Here is a 17,983-nt window from a genome sequence, read left to right as displayed (position 1 = left end):
GTTATTCTTGAGGAAGTGTCTGCACATTTTGGTGTTATTCTTTTTGTAGCGAAAGTTGCTGCGGCGTTCAGTAATGCGTATTTTGATGGGGCGTGAGGTCATCCCCACGTATTGGAGTCCACAAGGGCATCTCAGTAGGTATATGCAGTGTGAAGTGTTGCAATTGGTGTGCCTCCTCAGTTCCCACTTGAAGGACTCTGTAAGCTGTATTGTCTTGTGTACAGAGGTGTATGGGCATACACTACACGAACCACAAGGGTAGTGTCCTTGCACCGGAGTTAAATGCCATAGGGTGGATTGCGAGGCTTTATTCTGTGGTTTTGGTCTAGTCTTGATCAGAATATCCTTGACATTTTTTGATCTCTTGAAAGCAAACCTAGGGACTTCAAGGGAGAGATCGCCAGTATTCAGGATTTGCCAATGCCGTTTGATGATGCTTTTCACTTGAGTGGATACTGGTGTGTAAGTGGTTACACAAGTCATGGGTTCGTTCTCCTTTTGGATACTCCTCCTATGTTCAAGTAGGGCCTCCCTGTGGTTGTTTTTGGCTGTTTTTTTAGCTTTTGCTATATCTTTACGTGGGTATCCTCAGCCAAATTCCTGGACAAGATAATGGATTGGTTTTTCTACTCAGAGAGGCTACTGCAATTCCGCCTTACTCTCAGGAATGGTCCGAAGGGCAGGTTGGTTCGTAAAGCTGTTGGATGGTGGCTGGAAAAGTGGAGTAGGCTATTGCGGTCAGTGGGTTTCCTGAACATGGTGGTACTCAATTGACCTTCCTTTAGCTTGATAGTCAGGTCCAGGAAGGCGATCTGACTGTCGGAAACCGTCATGGTAAACTGCAGGTAGGGGTTGAGTGTGTTAATCCACTCAAAGAATGCCTTGTAAGAGTCACTGGTACCTGTCCAGAAGATCAGGATGTTGTCGATGAACCTCTTCCACAATTTGATATTATTGTGGTAAGGGTTCATCTGATGGTGTATGAATTTGCCTTCGAAGTCAGCCATCTATAGACAGGCCACTGAAGGAGCAAACGTACTGCCCATCGAGGTGCCCTGTGTTTGGTGGTAAAATCTCCCCTTGAATTCGAAGTAATTCTCTGTTGGAGCTAGAGTGGTGCAGTCCATTATGAAGGCCGGCGGTGTATTAGACCCCCAGACTTCATTGTTGAGGATCTCTTCTATCACCCCTAGTGTTGCCCTCTGTGGGATGTTAGTATAGAGGGCCTCCACGTCTAGGGTGATGAGAAAATCAATTTGTCTGCTTTCTGGAAAGGTGTCTAGCAGACGTAGTACATCTGTCGTGTCCTGTATATAGGATGGAATACGTTTGACCAAAGGTTGGAGAAAATGGTCACAGAATTGTGAGAGGGGTTCGAGTATCGAGTCAATACCCGAAACGATTGGACGTCCGGGTACTGTGATGTCAGAACTCAACTGTGATAACCTTATAATAGTAGAGTTTTGACATCTCTCTGGTCGCCGAATCAAAAGAAATTAGTGAATGTCGTTTATAAAGGGATTACAGAATCCTATGTATTATAAAAAAAAATGAGAGACTGCTGTTTATACAGGTATTGTAGAATCCCATGTATTATATTAAGACTTATACTAACCTCAGGTGAAATATTATCTGAAAATGTTAAGGGTCCCCTTTGAGTTTACCGAAAACAACGGCATCTGACTCAGATTCCCCCCAACAAGCAAGGTCCATGAGTCATAAGGCATCAAACAAACCCCATTAGAGCATTATCAAACCAAATGTGGGCATGCCACAACTTTATTGGCATTATAAACCATCAATATAACAGGATATATGTTCCTCTGATGTGGTTTTAAAAGTTTCAATTCTGTAGTCAAAATACCATCATTAAATGTAACCTAAATGGCAATGTTGAAACTCGCATTCCCCTCCACCACAGTGCAAAGCGTTCAGACAGTCTGAAAAGATACACATTTACATAGCTATTGTTCAGTAAAGCTATTACAGGTATACAGTAATACATGCAGACAATACTTATATTAACAATACCTGCTCCTAGCAGGATGTTTATGAAAGTCTATACTTACATAACTGACAGTGTTCTGGTAGATATGAAAAGCAGCAATTCCTTTTAAATGCATAAATGTTATTTATTCTATTTTCTTTATTTGTACTTCACGGGTAGGTAACAGTTAAACCACCTTCAAAAATTATTGGCATTAGAACGGTGGATAAATGGCACAGTCTAACAAGAGGTGGTGAGTTCCTGAGAAACTTCTCAGCGAATGGTTTCATCCTGTGCTTAATTTGTGTCGGTGTTTGCAGTCCTCCGTGCCGGAACTTTTTTCCCAAGACGGGAACATTTTTCTGACATTCCTCCACATGATGGTGATGTCACTTTAAAACTAAACACAGCACAAAGTGGAGGTCTTTACCAATTCAGTAAACATTAAAAAGAACATATGATACCAAGGCGCCAACGCTGTCCTTACAAATAGTCTCAATTGTCACATTTGTGGTATTTGTAGGAGTGGGCGGCTGTCATGCTGAGTCATTACTGCATTTCTCAGCTCTATCTAGGACAGTGGATGCTGCAAGGTGTAGAGGCCTTCAAAGAACTATCTTGGGCCCTGGACATTAAGTTTTTTTTTTTTTTGTACAAATTATACACTGGTTGATCCTACATAGTTACTTGTGAACCATGGGGCAGTTGTCAGTGCACAAGTAGACCATGTGTATTGAGCCTTGTAAAGATAAGGAAAGTGCTCTCACTTTTTAGGTCAAGCCTAGATAGCGCTTGTGCTGTCAGGTGATCTGTTGTATGCACTTTATGGGGTCTGACTCCTCCCATTGCTTTGGATTGGCTTTTATCTATGTCATTTAAAAAGCATAGCCTCCAAATGGCTTATGGTTGGTGCATGTCCCGCCTTTTTTTTAAGTTAACTCCCATGGAGTGTTGCTGCGTGAATGAACAGCGATGCATGGCGGCCATTTGCTTTGCTCAAGCTGCTCAGGAACTCGCTCGTGCCCACGCTTGTTTATATCGATATCCACGCCCACTGTGTGTGACTGTGTTTGTCAGGGCTCGTGGCACCAGGCCTTACCAAGCGGCCTAACCTAGGCTAGCCCACTACAGCCTTCTCTTTGTCTCGGGGTAGACTCACTACATTAATACAATCCATTCAGATCTAATCTGCTTCCTACTGATAGGAAGGCCCAGTTGTGAACGTTAGACCTATAGTGATTGATCACGCTTTATGAAATGAAAAGTGCACCGGCCGCTGACATTTGTGCCACATATAATGAGCACTTATGTTGGCCTTTGTCTTGCTGCTGGGGTACAGCACAGAGCGATATAGAAAAACAAAGGGGAGAGCAAGGGATACTGTTCACCTGGAGGTGAATGGAGAATACTCCTATTCCCCTGATCAAGGATTTAGTTAAACAAAGAGAGGAGTACCACCAGAAGTAAAACTGAAGGTTTCCTAATGGGGTGTTTTAGATGATAAAAAGGAAGGAATTCATCCTTTTGTAAGAAACCCCTCACTCATCAACCTAGTGGTGACATGCTTCATCATCGGGGTCCACCCTGGTGGCCTAGCGTCACCAGGGTGTGCTTCAACACCTGAAATACAGTGGAGCAGGTTGTGAATGTAGGTGCAAAAAAGAATGTTAAAAATTGTCCTGGTTTAACTTATAAAAAATGTGAATTTTATTTTAAAGCAACTGGACAATATTAAAAAGAAAAAAGGAGCGAGATACTGAGAGGTACGTTACGGCCAAAGTATCTCTATATGTGTTTTGGTGTGTTGGTCAACATGTTTCTACCATAAGGGTTAGTACCCGGTATTCCTCAGGACCAAATGCAAGGAGATGGACGGTATGGGCCCCCTAAAAGGCACACCCTGTACTATGTCCTCGTGTACCTACTGGCAAAAAAGCGCCAATGGTAAAAATGCTCAATTCAAATCGATGAGCATAGAAATTAAAAAGCAAAAAACCTGTGGAGAAGAGAGAATAAACATAGGTCAGGCGTAATCATTCTTACTAGCCTGTTACGTCGTGCTGTGTCTTTGTGCTCTCATACTTCATGCCACTGTTATTAGGAAAGCTTCTAGTGATCAATATGTGATGATCAGGTGTCCATAGAGGACTTATTGTAGTGCCAGGACAGAAATACTTATCAATAGGTGCGTGCACTGTCGCAGGCATTATATTTTATCGCAATCCCACTCATTCTGTTGATGTTCCAGAGGCGCGATATCTCATTCTGTTCACCCAAGTATGGTGGTAAGGAAAATCGCGGTGCATGGATTGCCCGTCTAATAACATAGAATAACGTACAGGTACTAACAAACATGTAACACTCAAGGGACACACAAATATTGCATGGCGGGGAAAGGCTTACTTCATAGTATGCTGTTAAATGCTTCGGCAGGCAGGGGGTAGTCTCATCATGCAATAGAACATATTCTGTAATATAGAATATGTGCTGGTAGTGAGAGACGGGTCCGCTAACCGCCGAGGGTAGCGGTGGCTTTCTGAAAAAGTTTGCGGTATTTATCCCAGACTGAATTTGCGGGTTTATGTGGGGAGGAGGCTGATAACTACTTACAGTTTTCTGCTGGTGTGTGCGGCCATTAACCTACTACTACCGTCTGCTGCTCGGCTAGTAATGCCGGTGGCGCTTGGAACGGTAAAAATGCAAAGTTCAGCTTCCGGGTGTGATCACGTGGTTCACGTTGTCATGGTGACGGAACTCGGCCAGGAGCTACGGGGGCATGGAAGCGGCATACAGCGTAGCGGTCTCATTTGGTACGCTTAGAGCGTGAGTGTTTCAGGACGTGCCGAGTTTGAAAATACGGATCGGCTGTTTTGGTAAATAGGAGTAAAGTGCATTAGAATAATGCCAGTGTATAGCCATGACTTGCGAAATGTTAGCAGAGCTCGGTATCAGCCGGTTGAAGAGGGGTAAAGGCGTGCCTCCGAAGAGATTAGACTATGCCCTGGGAAAGTATTCCAGTTGAAGCATGAAGCATCGATCGCTCCCATTGTGGGGCGGTCGGGGGGGGGGGGGGTTTGGGGGGTTGGTGGAAGAAGAAATTTTTGCCACCCAAGATTAGGGTCTGTGAATCTGTAGGCTTTTACAGCCCCGTGTCATTCATGCAGAGGTGGGAATATGGAGGGGGTGTCATCCCTCACTAGGAGCCTGATGATAACTATAGTACACGGTTCTTGGGATCAGGGAAAAAAGAAAGATGTGTTACTTGAACACTGATGCCCACGGGATATTGTCATTCAATCCTGTTTTGTGGGTCGAAAGTCTATAAATCCATCGCTGCTCCTTTTCAAAAAGGCGATTTTGCGCATTGGGACCTGGTTGGATTTGCTCGATCACTGTCCATTTCATGTCATTGGGTGTATGGTGGGCCATCAGGAAATGGTCTGTGAGTTTTGTTGTATTTTTCTTGCATCGGATCGTACTCCGATGTTCAGTTATGCGCTGCTTCACCTTGCGTGTGGTCATGCCTATGTAGGATTTATCACATGTGCATGTGATCAGGTACACAACGTTGCTGCTGCTGCAGTTAGTATGGGATTTCTGTTCCCAGACTCTGCCTTCCTCTAGATTAAGTGTCTTGGTTTTATCAGTGAGATGGCATACACTGCAGTCTCCGCACCTAGAGTGTCCTGTTACTGGCGGGAGCCCCCAGATCTGTGTGATACTTGGATTGCTGGTGGTTATTGTAGCCTTTGGTCTGGTGTTTACCAGGCTGTCTTTGAGACTCTGTGCTTTTTTGTATGAGAATAAAGGCTTTTCACATTTGCAATTGCCCGTGTTAAGTATGGACCAATGTTTGTTTATGCTTTTGCTGACTTGGTTGGATATGGCGTTGTAGGTGGTTACGCATGTGAGGGGTATGGTCTTGTTAGTTCTAGTTTTTTCCTCAAGTAGTGCTTGCCTGGGCTGATTTCTTGCTCTTTTTTGGCATTTATTGATGATTTTAGACGGGTATCCTCGGTTTTTGAGTTTCTTGGTGAGGTCTTCCGCCTGGTTTTTGTAGTCAGCCAGCTTGCTACAATTCCTTCGTAGTCGCAGGTATTGGCCATAGGGCAGATTTTCCCTGAGTGGGCGAGGGTGAAAGCTCTCAAACCTAAGCAAGTTGTTTTTGGCTCTAGGCTTGAAATGGGTTTTCGTTGTTAGGGTGTCATTTTCTCTTTGTATCTCAATGTCCAGAACGACCATTTTATCCTTGTTTGTGCTGTGAGTAAACCGCAAGTGTGGGTCACAGTTGTTGAGCCAGGTAATGAACGCCATTAACGTTTCTTGTGGGCCCTGCCAGATTGTTAAAATGTTGTCTATATACCTTTGCCAGAATCTGATGTGGTCAATGTAAGGGTTGTCCGGTCATAGAATGTATTGTTGCTCAAAGTCAAAGACGTAGAGCCCCGCTATACTGGGGGCAAAAACACTGCCCATCGAGGTGCCTCCAATCTGGAGGTACAGGGATCCTTCATATTCAAAAAAGTTTTTTTTGAGGGCAAGGGTTGCACATTCTATGATGAATTGTTTTGGCGTGCGGTGGTCCCAGGTGGCGGTTTGCAAAGTCTTTTTGAGAACTTTTATGGTTGCATCCTGTGGTATGTTGGTATAAAGACTTTCGATATCGAAACTCACAAGGATAGTATCTTCCTCCATTTTGATGTTCTCTAGGAGTACTAGAAGGCTTTTAGTATCCTTGAGATATGTAGATGTTCCCTGTACTATGGTTTTGAGGAAGAAATCGCAGAACCTGGAAAGGGGTTCCAGTAGTGAACCTATGCCTAATACAATCGGTCTGCCAAGGGGAGGGTTTTTGCCTCAAAATGGAGGAAGATACCGCACGCCAAAATAATTCATCATAGAATGTGCAACCCTTGCCCTCAAAAAAAACTTTTTTGAATATGAAGGATCCCTGTACCTCCAGATTGGAGGCACCTCGATGGGCAGTGTTTTTGCCCCCAGTATAGCGGGGCTCTACGTCTTTGACTTTAAGCAACAATACTTTCTATCACCGGACAACCCTTACATTGACCACATCAGATTCTGGCGAAGGTATATAGACGACATTTTAACAATCTGGCAGGGCCCACAAGAAACGTTAATGGCGTTCATTACCTGGCTCAACAACTGTGACCCACACTTGCGGTTTACTCACAGCACAAACAAGGATAAAATGGTCTTTCTGGACATTGAGATACAAAGAGAAAACGACACCCTCACAACGAAAACCCATTTCAAGCCTACAGCCAAAAACAACTTGCTTAGGTTTGAGAGCTTTCACCCTCGCCCACTCAGGGAAAATCTGCCCTATGGCTAATACCTGCGACTACGAAGGAATTGTAGCAAGCTGGCTGACTACAAAAACCAGGCGGAAGACCTCACCAAGAAACTCAAAAAACGAGGATACCCGTCTAAAATCATCAATAAATGCCAAAAAAGAGCAAGAAATCAGCCCAGGCAAGCACTACTTGAGGAAAAAACTAGAACTAACAAGACCATACCCCTCACATGCGTAACCACCTACAACGCCATATCCAACCAAGTCAGCAAAAGCATAAACAAACATTGGTCCATACTTAACACGGGCAATTGCAAATGGGAAAAGCCTTTATTCTCATACAAAAAAGCACAGAGTCTCAAAGCAAAGACAGCCTGGTAAACACCAGACCAAAGGCTACAATAACCACCAGCAATCCAAGTATCACACAGATCTGGGGCTCCCACCAGTAACAGGACACTCTAGGTGCGCAGACTGCAGTGTATGCCATCTCACTGATAACACCAAGACACTTAATCTAGAGGAAGGCAGAGTCTGGGAACCAGAGATCCCATACTACCTGCAACAGCAGCAACGTTGTGTACCTGATCACATGCACATGTGATAAATCCTACATAGGCATGACCACACGCAAGGTGAAGCAGCGCATAACTGAACATCGGAGTACGATCCGATGCAAGAAAAATACAACAAAACTCACAGACCATTTCCTGATGGCACACCATACACCCAATGACATGAAATGGACAGTGATCGAGCAAATCCAACCAGGTCCCAATGCGCAAAATCGCCTTTTTGAAAAGGAGCAGCGATGGATTTATAGCCTTTCGACCCACAATACAGGATTGAATGACAATATCCCGTGGGCATCAGTGTTCAAGTAATACATCTTTCTTTTTCCCTGATCCCAAGAACCGTGTACTATAGTTATCATCAGGCTCCTAGTTAGGGATGACACCCCCTCCATATTCCCACCTCTGCATGAATGACACGGGGCTGTAAAAGCCTACAGATTCACAGACCCTAATCTTGGGTAGCAACAATTTCTTCTTCCACCAACCCCCCAAACCCCCCCCCCCGACCGCCCCACAACAGGAGCGATCGTTGCTTCATGCTTCAACTGGAATACTTTCCCAGGGCATAGTCTAATCTCTTCGGAGGCACGCCTTTCCCCCTCTTCCCCCTCTTCAACCGGCTGATACCTAGCTCTGTTAACATTTCGCAAGTCATGGCTATACACTGGCATTATTCTAATGCACTTTACTCCTATTTACCAAAACAGCTGATCCGTATTTTCAAACTCGGCATGTCCTGAAACACTCACGCTCTAAGCGTATCAAATGAGACCTCTACGCTGTATGCCGCTTCCATGCCCCCGTAGCTCCTGGCCTCGTTCCGTCACCATGACAACGTGAACCACGTGATCACACCCGGAAGCTGAACTTTGCATTTTTACCGTTCCAAGCGCCACCGGCATTACTAGCCGAGCAGGGGACGGTAGTAGTAGGTTAATGGCCGCACGCACCAGCAGAAAACTGTAAGTAATTATCAGCCTCCTCCCCACATAAACCCGCAAATTCAGTCTGGGATAAATACCGCAAACTTTTTCAGAAAGCCACCGCTACCCTCGGCGGTTAGCGGACCCGTCTCTCACTACCAGCACATATTCTATATTACAGAATATGTTCTATTGCATGATGAGACTACCCCCTGCCCGCCGAAGCATTTAACAGCATACTATGAAGTAAGCCTTTCCCCGCTATGCAATATTTGTGTGTCCCTTGAGTGTTACATGTTTGTTAGTACCTGTACGTTATTCTATGTTATTAGACGGGCAATCCATGCACCGCGATTTTCCTTACCACCATACTTGGGTGAACAGAATGAGATATCGCGCCTCTGGAACATCAACAGAATGAGTGGGATTGCGATAAACTATAATGCATGCGACAGTGCACGCACCTATTGATAAGTATATCTGTCCTGGCACAACAATAAGCCCTCTATGGACACCTGATCATCACATATTGATCACTAGAAGCTTTCCTAATAACAGTGGCATGAAGTATGAGAGCACAAAGACACAGCACGACGTAACATGCTAGTAAGAATGATTACGCCTGACCTATGTTTATTCTCTCTTCTCCACAGGTTTTTTGCTTTTTAATTTCTATGCTCATCGATTTAAATTAAGCATTTTTACCGTTGGCGCTTTTTTGCCAGTAGGTACACGAGGACATAGGATAGGGTGTGCCTTTTAGGGGGCCCATACCGTCCATCTCCTTGCATTTGGTCCTTAGGAATACCGGGTACTAACCCTTATGGTAGAAACATGTTGACCAACACACCAATACACATATAGATATACTTTGGCCGTAACTTACATCTCAGTATCTCGCTACTTTTTTCCTTTTAATATTGTCCAGTTGCTTTAAAATAAAATTCACATTTTTTATAAGTTAAACCAGGACAATTTTTAACATTCGTTTTTGCACCTACATTCACAACCTGCTCCACTGTATTTCAGGTGTTAAAGCACACCCTGGTGACGCTAGGCCACCAGGGTGGACCCCGATGATGAAGCATGTTACCACTAGGTTGGTGAGTGAGGGGTTTCTTACAAAAAGATGAATGCCTTCCTTTTTATCATCTAAAACACCCCATTAGGAAACCTTCAGTTTAACGTCTGGTGGTACTCCTCTCTTTGTTTAACTAAGTACAGCACAGAGCGCCCTTCTTCACACTGTAACGTAAGCACTGGAACCCTTTCCAGGTCTGCTGTGACTTTCACATTTGAGCCTTTGTTTGTTTTCAGTACATTCACTGGGTATGGGGTCCCTTTGGTTTTGTTTTTCAGAGTTTTATATAGCCGGAACTAGACCTGAGACATCGGGTATCAGAGCGCTTTACATGAGCACCAGTTTCGTTACAGATCTACACATTCATTTTTTTGTTAGGCACAGGGAGATTAAATGATTTGCCCATAATCACAGGATGTTGAGCGTCACTGCAGAGACTCTAGCCCGGTTCCTCCGTTTCGAGGTCGACCGCTCTAACCCTAAGGCTACATCCTCTCCCCTTTCTACCTCAATATGTCCTCCCACCCTTGCAGGCCTGGTCCTGAGGAAGGGACATGATTGGCTGCGACCCATTTTACGTTGCCCTCTCAGATCTTCCACCGCATCTGGCAGTTCTTGTGGTCCTCGTGCCGCTGGCTGCTACTGCCCTCACCCGGCATCCCTCCAGTCTGCTCTTTCTCCTCCATTCTCTCTGTGCTATCCCTGGCGGCAACATGTCCAACTCTAGCGTAGGCCCCTACAGAGGCTGGTGGAGCAGCTCAAGGTGGAGATGGGAGAGGAGCAGATCAAGATGAGCAAAGTGTGGGTTTACCCATGCGCTTTTACTATATATTTCTGTACCATAGGATGCAGCCTTTGCCCTGCACTTAGCAGGCACCTCTTGGCAGAGCATAGTAATCTTGCTCTTCTCATTTACTGCTGTAGTGGAGAGCATCAGTGGAATGTTTGTCGGCTTCTTCTCCAGTGTATGGAACAAAAAATTACTTAGCTAATATTCAAATATACCTAACGTGGATATAGGAAGCGCAGTCTATAGCGAGCCCCGGGCATATGCAGTACACCTGTGCTTTATTTCAATCCAGCGCACATCACGGCTCAGCTCTGTTACCTGACCACGCCATGTCCAGATTTAATCGATCTGCCACAAGTGGCCTCACCCAGGTGCTGTGAGGGGACAAGGTAAGATGACGTCTGCTATATGTCTATAATGGTGCAGTTGGCTTTCATCTTGGTTCATGACTGCTGGCAAACTCTCCCGGTTCTCCACGGTCCCCTGCAGAACATGTGTAATGTATATATCTCTATATGACACACACACACATAGCATAACATCTCTTCTTGGGGAACTCTTTACTTTCTCCTTGGACTAACATGGTAACACAATCTACACAAATACCCTTCTCACCATACCACATAATTACAAAAATCATAATTTCACTCAATGCCACACACTTCCATGCCACAAAATTCAACTCTACACATTTCCATTCCACACCACATAATTCGACAACAAACTGCATATTTTGACTCAACAACACAATTACACAACACACCATATACATCCAATTCACACCACAAAATTCTGCATCATGCCACAAAAATCAACAGCACACCACATAATTAAACTACACAACAAACCACTCCACAACAAAAAATACCATTCCACATAATTCTACTCCACATTATTCAGTACACTCAATATCACATAACTACTATCCACATATTTCAACTGTACCCCATGCCACATAATTCCATCGCCGCGGCCAGGGCGACTGACGCTGGAATCTGGGGACCACGGTTCGATCCCCGGCTCCGGCGGCAGGTTAGCCCAGCACCATGTGACTCTGGGCAATAGCTCGCTTAATCTTCCCGACGGCCCCCAGCGCCTAGAGACCCTTACGGGTGATTGTGCGCTTTACAAATGTGGACTTTACTTTTACTTTACTGCACAAATCCACTCCACACCTCACAATTCCACCACACACAATTCCACAACTAACAATTCCATTCCAACCCACATAACCCCCCTCCACCCCATATACATCCACTCCAATCCAAAACACATTGTCATTTACTACGGCAATGCCTCTAACTCTCACAAATGCAAGGCCAGTTTGCATTGTAAATGCTTGTTTACCCTGCCTTTACATACAGTTTCAAATTCACAGTTTACATTATGACTCAGGAGACGGCACACGGTTTCCACACGTACAGCCAGTGCTTAAGGTACTCCCGTCTGTAGTCTTACAAAGTTCCCAGTTAGCATACGTCACAAAGTTCTAACTTTAAAAAAATGGGAGAGGATGTGGAGTAATGGCCAGAACTGCCGACTTTACAAGTGGTGAACCAGGTTTGAGTCTCGGCGTTGTCTCAACATCTTGTGTTTCAGGGCAAATAACTTAATCTCCCTGTGCCTGAAAAAAAATGATTTTTTCCTTGTGTAATGTAATAGGTGCTCATGTAAAGCGCTCCAATACCTTCCAGTTCAAGGTATATAAAACTGAAAAATAAAACGCAATTCACATATAATAAATTTCTGGAGTGCCCATTTAACACACATAGGCAGTTTCTAAAATGACAACACAGATGCAACTTCCATGATGCCCCACTGAAGCATGTACACATTGTCCATGATGCCCCAGTGTGCAATGCACACATTTTCCAAGACACCACAGTATGACATGCACACATTTCACATGATGCCCCAGTAAGTACACATGTATGGTTTTGACTTGCACACAATTTCAGTTTCATGTTTATGGTATGTAATGTTATCTTGTGCTGTGTTACAGCATGCCATGTTATGTTGACTGTTCCTTGATTGTAGCACCTCTCATTGGTCTGGCCTTGTACAGCTTTACACTACTTCCTTGTCTTCTTCCACAGGAAGGGTTTACGACAAATCGGAGACTGATGAACGCATCAATGGGTATTCTGTGTAGCAATGTATAGCATGTTTTGTTGTTTCAAAGTAAAGAACCCCTGGATGTACTAGGTAGGGGTGAGATTTTACTTACTCTGGCAACATTTTGCACAATATATGAATTTCATTTTATACGACATTTGCAAAATTTCATGAAGTTTTAAATTCTGCAGTTTTACATAATTTTCACTTGAGGATGGGTAGTTTGAGTTAAAAGTTTCTCAGTCAATCTAGTTTGAGTTAAACGTTTCTCAGTCAATCAATCACACATTAATATATCATGGCAAATCACCTGTGAGGGTCTCGAGGCGCTAGAGATACTGCCTGTTGTGTGTTGCTTTGATCATTCAAACAGCCAAGGCTTGAGTTCTTTTCTGAATTTCTAGAGCGGTAGTACAGTCCTGACGTTCAGGGAAAGGTAGTTCTATGCCTTTGCTGCCAGGTGTGAGAATGAGCATCCTCTGTTGTTGGTTCTGCGGATCCATATGGGGGTCCGTGCGAGGGAAGGAGGTGAATTGAAGTTTTATGGTTGACTGGTGGAAGGTCAGGCATTTGTTGATGATGCTGGTCCTTTGTTGTGCTGGGCCTTGTAGGTATGGGTTAACATCTTGAACTGGGATCTCTGGAATCGGGAGCCAGTGTAGTTTCTTGAGATGGGGTGTGATGTGGGTCCTTCTAGGGAGGTCGAGGATGCATCTTGCCTCTGAGTTTTTTATTGTCTGAGTCTCTTCAGGATGTGCGCAGTAATTCCTACGTAGAGTATGTTTCCGTAGTCCAGTCTGCTGGTGATGAGGGCCTGTATGACGGTCCTTCTGGTGTTGACCGGGAGCCACCTGAAGATCTTTTGGAGCATGCAAAGGGTGTGGAAGCAGGTGGATGAGATTGCATTGACTTGTTTCTTCATGCATAGCTTGCTATCCAGGACAATGCCGATGTTGTGGGCATGGTCTTTTGGGGGGAGGGGAGGCTGAGGTCCACAGGCCACCACAGGTTGTTCCATGGCAAGGAGTTATTCCCAAACATGAGGACTTCTGTCTTGTCCATGTTAACTTTGAGACAGTTGACCTTCATCCATTCCACGACGTTCATCATGCATCTTAGGAAGTTGGCGGTGTTGGTGGAGGGGTCTTTGGACACTGAGAGGATGTGCTGGGTGTCGTCGGCTTAGGAGATGATGTTGAGTCCGTGCGATCTGACAGTGTCAGCCAGTGGGGTCATGTAGGTTTTGAAAAGAGTGGGGCTGAGGGACGATCCTTGGTGGACTTCGCAGATGATATTCTCGGGCTGGGAGGTGAACAGTAGGAGACAGATCCTTTGTGTTCTGCTGGTGAGGTACGAGGTGATCCAATTGAGGGTGTCTCCCTGGACCCCAATGTGGTGGAGTCTGTTGATCAGGATGTGATGGAAGATGGTTTCAAATGCTGCGGACAAGTCCAATAGGATGAGGGCTGCTGTTTCTCAGTGCATCCAGGTAGGCTCTGATGTCATCAGTGGCTTTGATCAGGGCTGTCTCGTGCTGTGGTTAGCTCGAAATCTGGATTGGGAGGGGTCCAAGAAGTTTAAGTTGAAGTTGAATGACTTGTAAAGCTCACGGACTCCAAACGGTTTATTGGCGCTGGGGACACAGCACCCATGGGAGTGGGAGGAAAACAGCTTAGGACGGGAAGGCTCGCGAGAAGAGGAGGGTCTTGAGGGCTTTGCGAAAGTCAAGGTAGGAAGGGAAAGACCTATGGCGAGAGGGAGAGTATTCCAGAAGGTGGGAGCCAGGGTAGAAAACCTCAGGCCCCCCGATTTCTTCTTCCTGAAACGAGGAACGGATAGAAGAAATTGAGTGGAAGAGGCTAAGTCCCTGTTTGGGACATATGCTTTGATTTGGGAATTAATAAAAACTGGTGCAGTCCCTGCTAGGGCCTGGAAAGTCATGCAGCCCATTTTGAAAAATGCACGTTCCCGAATGGGGAGCCAGTGCAAAGTTTGCAACAGGGAAGTTACGTGCTGGGACTAGGGGAGTTTGTAGATGAGCCGGGCTGTTTGGTTTTGAATACGTTGGAGGCGCAGGAGGTTGTAGGCAGGGGCAACAGTGTACAGGATGTTGCCATAGTCAAGACGTGACATGACCATGGCCAAAAGAATAATTTTTAGGGCAGAAAAAGAGAAAAAGCGTGAGATCTTACGTATTGTGCGAAGAGTCAGAAAGCAGGATGAGATTACAGAGCTAATCTGGGAATGCAAAGTAAGATTGGCGTTAAGTTTGATCCCTAGTGTTTTAACAGAAAAAGAAGGAGAGGGAGAAGTACCCAGGGAGGGAGGCCAAAAAAGGGGGGTCCAGGGACTGGAGCTGCCACCTGTAAGCACCAATTCGGCTTTATCCGGATTGAGCTTAAGGTGGTTACAGTTCATCCAGTCCCTGATAAAAATCATAAAGGATTGAAAGTTGTGAATAGATGCCGGGGAAGAAGAGAGATTGAAAATCAACTGGAGGTCATCGGCGTAGTTGAATAGCGTGACCTCCATTTGCTGTAAAGCAACAATGAGGGGGAAAATATACAAGTTAAACAAAAGAGGGGAAAGGGAAGAACCCTGTGGGACCCCACATTGAATGTTACACGGGGGCGCCGAGAAGTCAGCCAGATGGAGGGCCTGAGTGCGAGGTTGTGGTCTTCTAGGTGTTGGGTGAGCTGCTGGTTGATTGCTTTCTAGAGGTCTTTGGTTGGATAGGGGAGCAGTGAGATGGGCCGGTAGTTCTTCGGATTAGCTGGGTCAGCAGATATTTTTTTGGGGAAGGCTCACTTCCATGTGATTCCAGTACACCAGCAAGGAGGCCGCGTTGATGGAGAGGTTCATGACCTTACTGAGCTTGTTGCAGATTGTCTTGTAGTTGAGGTTGAAGATGTAGAGGGAGCAAGCGTCTGTGGGTGCTTCCGAGTGCATAAAGTTCATGAAATAGATGGTGTCTTGCATGGTGAGGAGATCCCAGTGGGTGAGCAGGATTTCAGAGTTTGTGCTCGTGGGTGTGATCTGGTTGATGCTCTCAGCGGCGGAGGGTTGGTGTTTGAAGTTTTTGTAGATGGCCGAGATCTTGTCATGAAAGAAGTCAGCAAGGTTGTTGCATAATTCCTGGCAGGGTTTTTGGAGTGGTAAATTATGGTTAAAATAGATGTTCTCTTCAAACCAGTAACCTGCTACTATCATGCAAGGCTGTTGTACCCTAGTTAAACCTTTGGGTACAAAAGAAAAATGAGGCACCAGCAAACCACATATCAAAGTATATGTTCAATTTGGCAAAGTTTTTGTGAAATTTTAGACAGTATCCCAACATCCACTTTTCTACTCTCGAAATACCCATGGCACTACCATGGCAGTAAATTGAGAATATATTTGGTTTTCCTTTGGAAAGAACCTCTGCAATGTCTATGTGCCCACAAAGGCAAGGTCTCTGGCACAACCTGGCAATGCACATGGCAATACTTTGAAGGCACACTGTCTACACTTACTTGTTCTCTTGAATCACTTATGTCACAACCTTGCAGCACACATGACACTGCTTTTGAAGTCCTAAAGATACTTTTGTGGCAGGACTTGCCAGAAACGCTGGCAGCACCTTGGAAGATTAACAGTATCCCTGATACATATGCATAAGCCTTGGACCATGAGCAGTAAGACACAGCATAATGAGCAGCTGCACTCATGTCATACTGAAAGAACAATTGATGGACAGAATGCAGAACAATGTCATAAATGTACCCCAGTACAGGGATCTGGGCCTAAATCCATCTTTATTTTGGTCACCATGCTATTCCAGTTTGAACCCAGCCATATGCAAATCAGTCTTGACCCTGTGCCTCATGGGAACAGTCCAGCCCGAACTGCCAGGCCAGGTCCTCCCTGGACTGGAAACAAGCGTCCTACGACCAGTTTTGGGGTGTAACCCCTCGTCAGCCAGGATAGCTTGACTCCAGTGGCATGGAGAGCACAGGACCTATGTTTGTGCATATCCGCCCCACTCGGGGTGACATATGCAAAAAGAACAATTGATGGACAAAATGCAGAACAATGTCATACATTCACCCCAGTACAGTGATCTGGGCCTAAAGCCATCGTTTTTTTGTCATACTGAAGATCAGCCTTGACAGAATGAGCAAAAACCTAGGCAAATAAGTAACAGGTCTGGCAAAATGAGCAACAGACCTGGCACAATGAGCAACTGGCCTGGTAAAAGGGGCAACATTCCTTGCAAAGTGAGCAACAGTCATGGCAAAGTGAGCAACAGCCCAGGCAAAGTGAGCAACAGGTAAGGCAAAATGAGCAACAAGCCTGGCAAAATGCGCTACAGGTATGGCAAACTTAACTACAGACCTGGCAGAATGAGGCCAGGCAAAATGACAATAGGTCTGGCAAAGTGAGCAACAGCCCTAACAAAATGAGCAACGGGTATGGCAAAATGGACAAAAGCCATGACAAGTAGAGCATGGCAAAATGGACAGCAACCCTGGCAAAATGAGCAACAGCTCTGGCAAAATGAGATCTGGCAAAATTAGCAACAGCCTTTGCAAAATAAACAACAAGCCTGGCAAAATGAGCACCAGGCATCGCAACATTAAACAAAAGCCCTGGCAGAATGAGGCCTGGCAAAATGATCAACAGGACTGGCAAAATGAGCAACAGGTCTGGCAAAATGAGCCACAGGCTTAGCAAAATGGGTAACAGCCCTGGCAAAGTGAGCAACAGCCTCCCTGGCACAATGAACAGCAGCCCTGGCGGGATGAGAAACAAACATGGCTGACTATATAGCGGTGTGTACACAATAAACAGCGTCTGCTGCAACGTGAAGCATCCCGGGCACTCGGGTGACATCCTTCTCACATTAAGTAGCAGACCTAGAATGTTGAGCAGTGAGGCTGGCAAAAGAGAGGTATCTCTGCGACTGACAGCTGCCACCGCGACACGTGAAGAGAAGACGCCTTGATTGATTGATTTTTTGTGGGTTTCTAAAGCGCTAGAATCGACTCCCGAAGGAGTATCTCTGCGCTGTAGACCGCTGGGGAACCCATCCTGGCTTTCCCTGTGAGATGGTCCCTACTAGGTATCTCCAAGGTGAAACCAGGCATCCCCGGCGTATGTGGGGGGCCGTTGTGGAGATGAGGCAAGCTAATGCCCAGAGTTGCCGAGTGTGATCC

The 17,983-nt window shown here is 45.4% G+C and overlaps 1 protein-coding gene across 3 annotated transcripts in view; it reads left to right on the top strand.

Moving 5' to 3' along the window:
* The window catches only part of CARD11 (caspase recruitment domain family member 11), a 1,114,500-nt gene that overhangs the window by 440,969 nt on the left and 655,548 nt on the right, over window positions 1–17,983 (top strand). The window lies entirely within an intron of this gene.

This window comes from Lissotriton helveticus, chromosome 10, assembly GCF_964261635.1.
Source record: "Lissotriton helveticus chromosome 10, aLisHel1.1, whole genome shotgun sequence".
Classification (NCBI taxonomy): Eukaryota; Metazoa; Chordata; class Amphibia; order Caudata; family Salamandridae; genus Lissotriton; species Lissotriton helveticus.
Note: the sequence above shows the minus strand (reverse complement) of the source record. Positions and strands in the feature narration are given on the sequence as shown.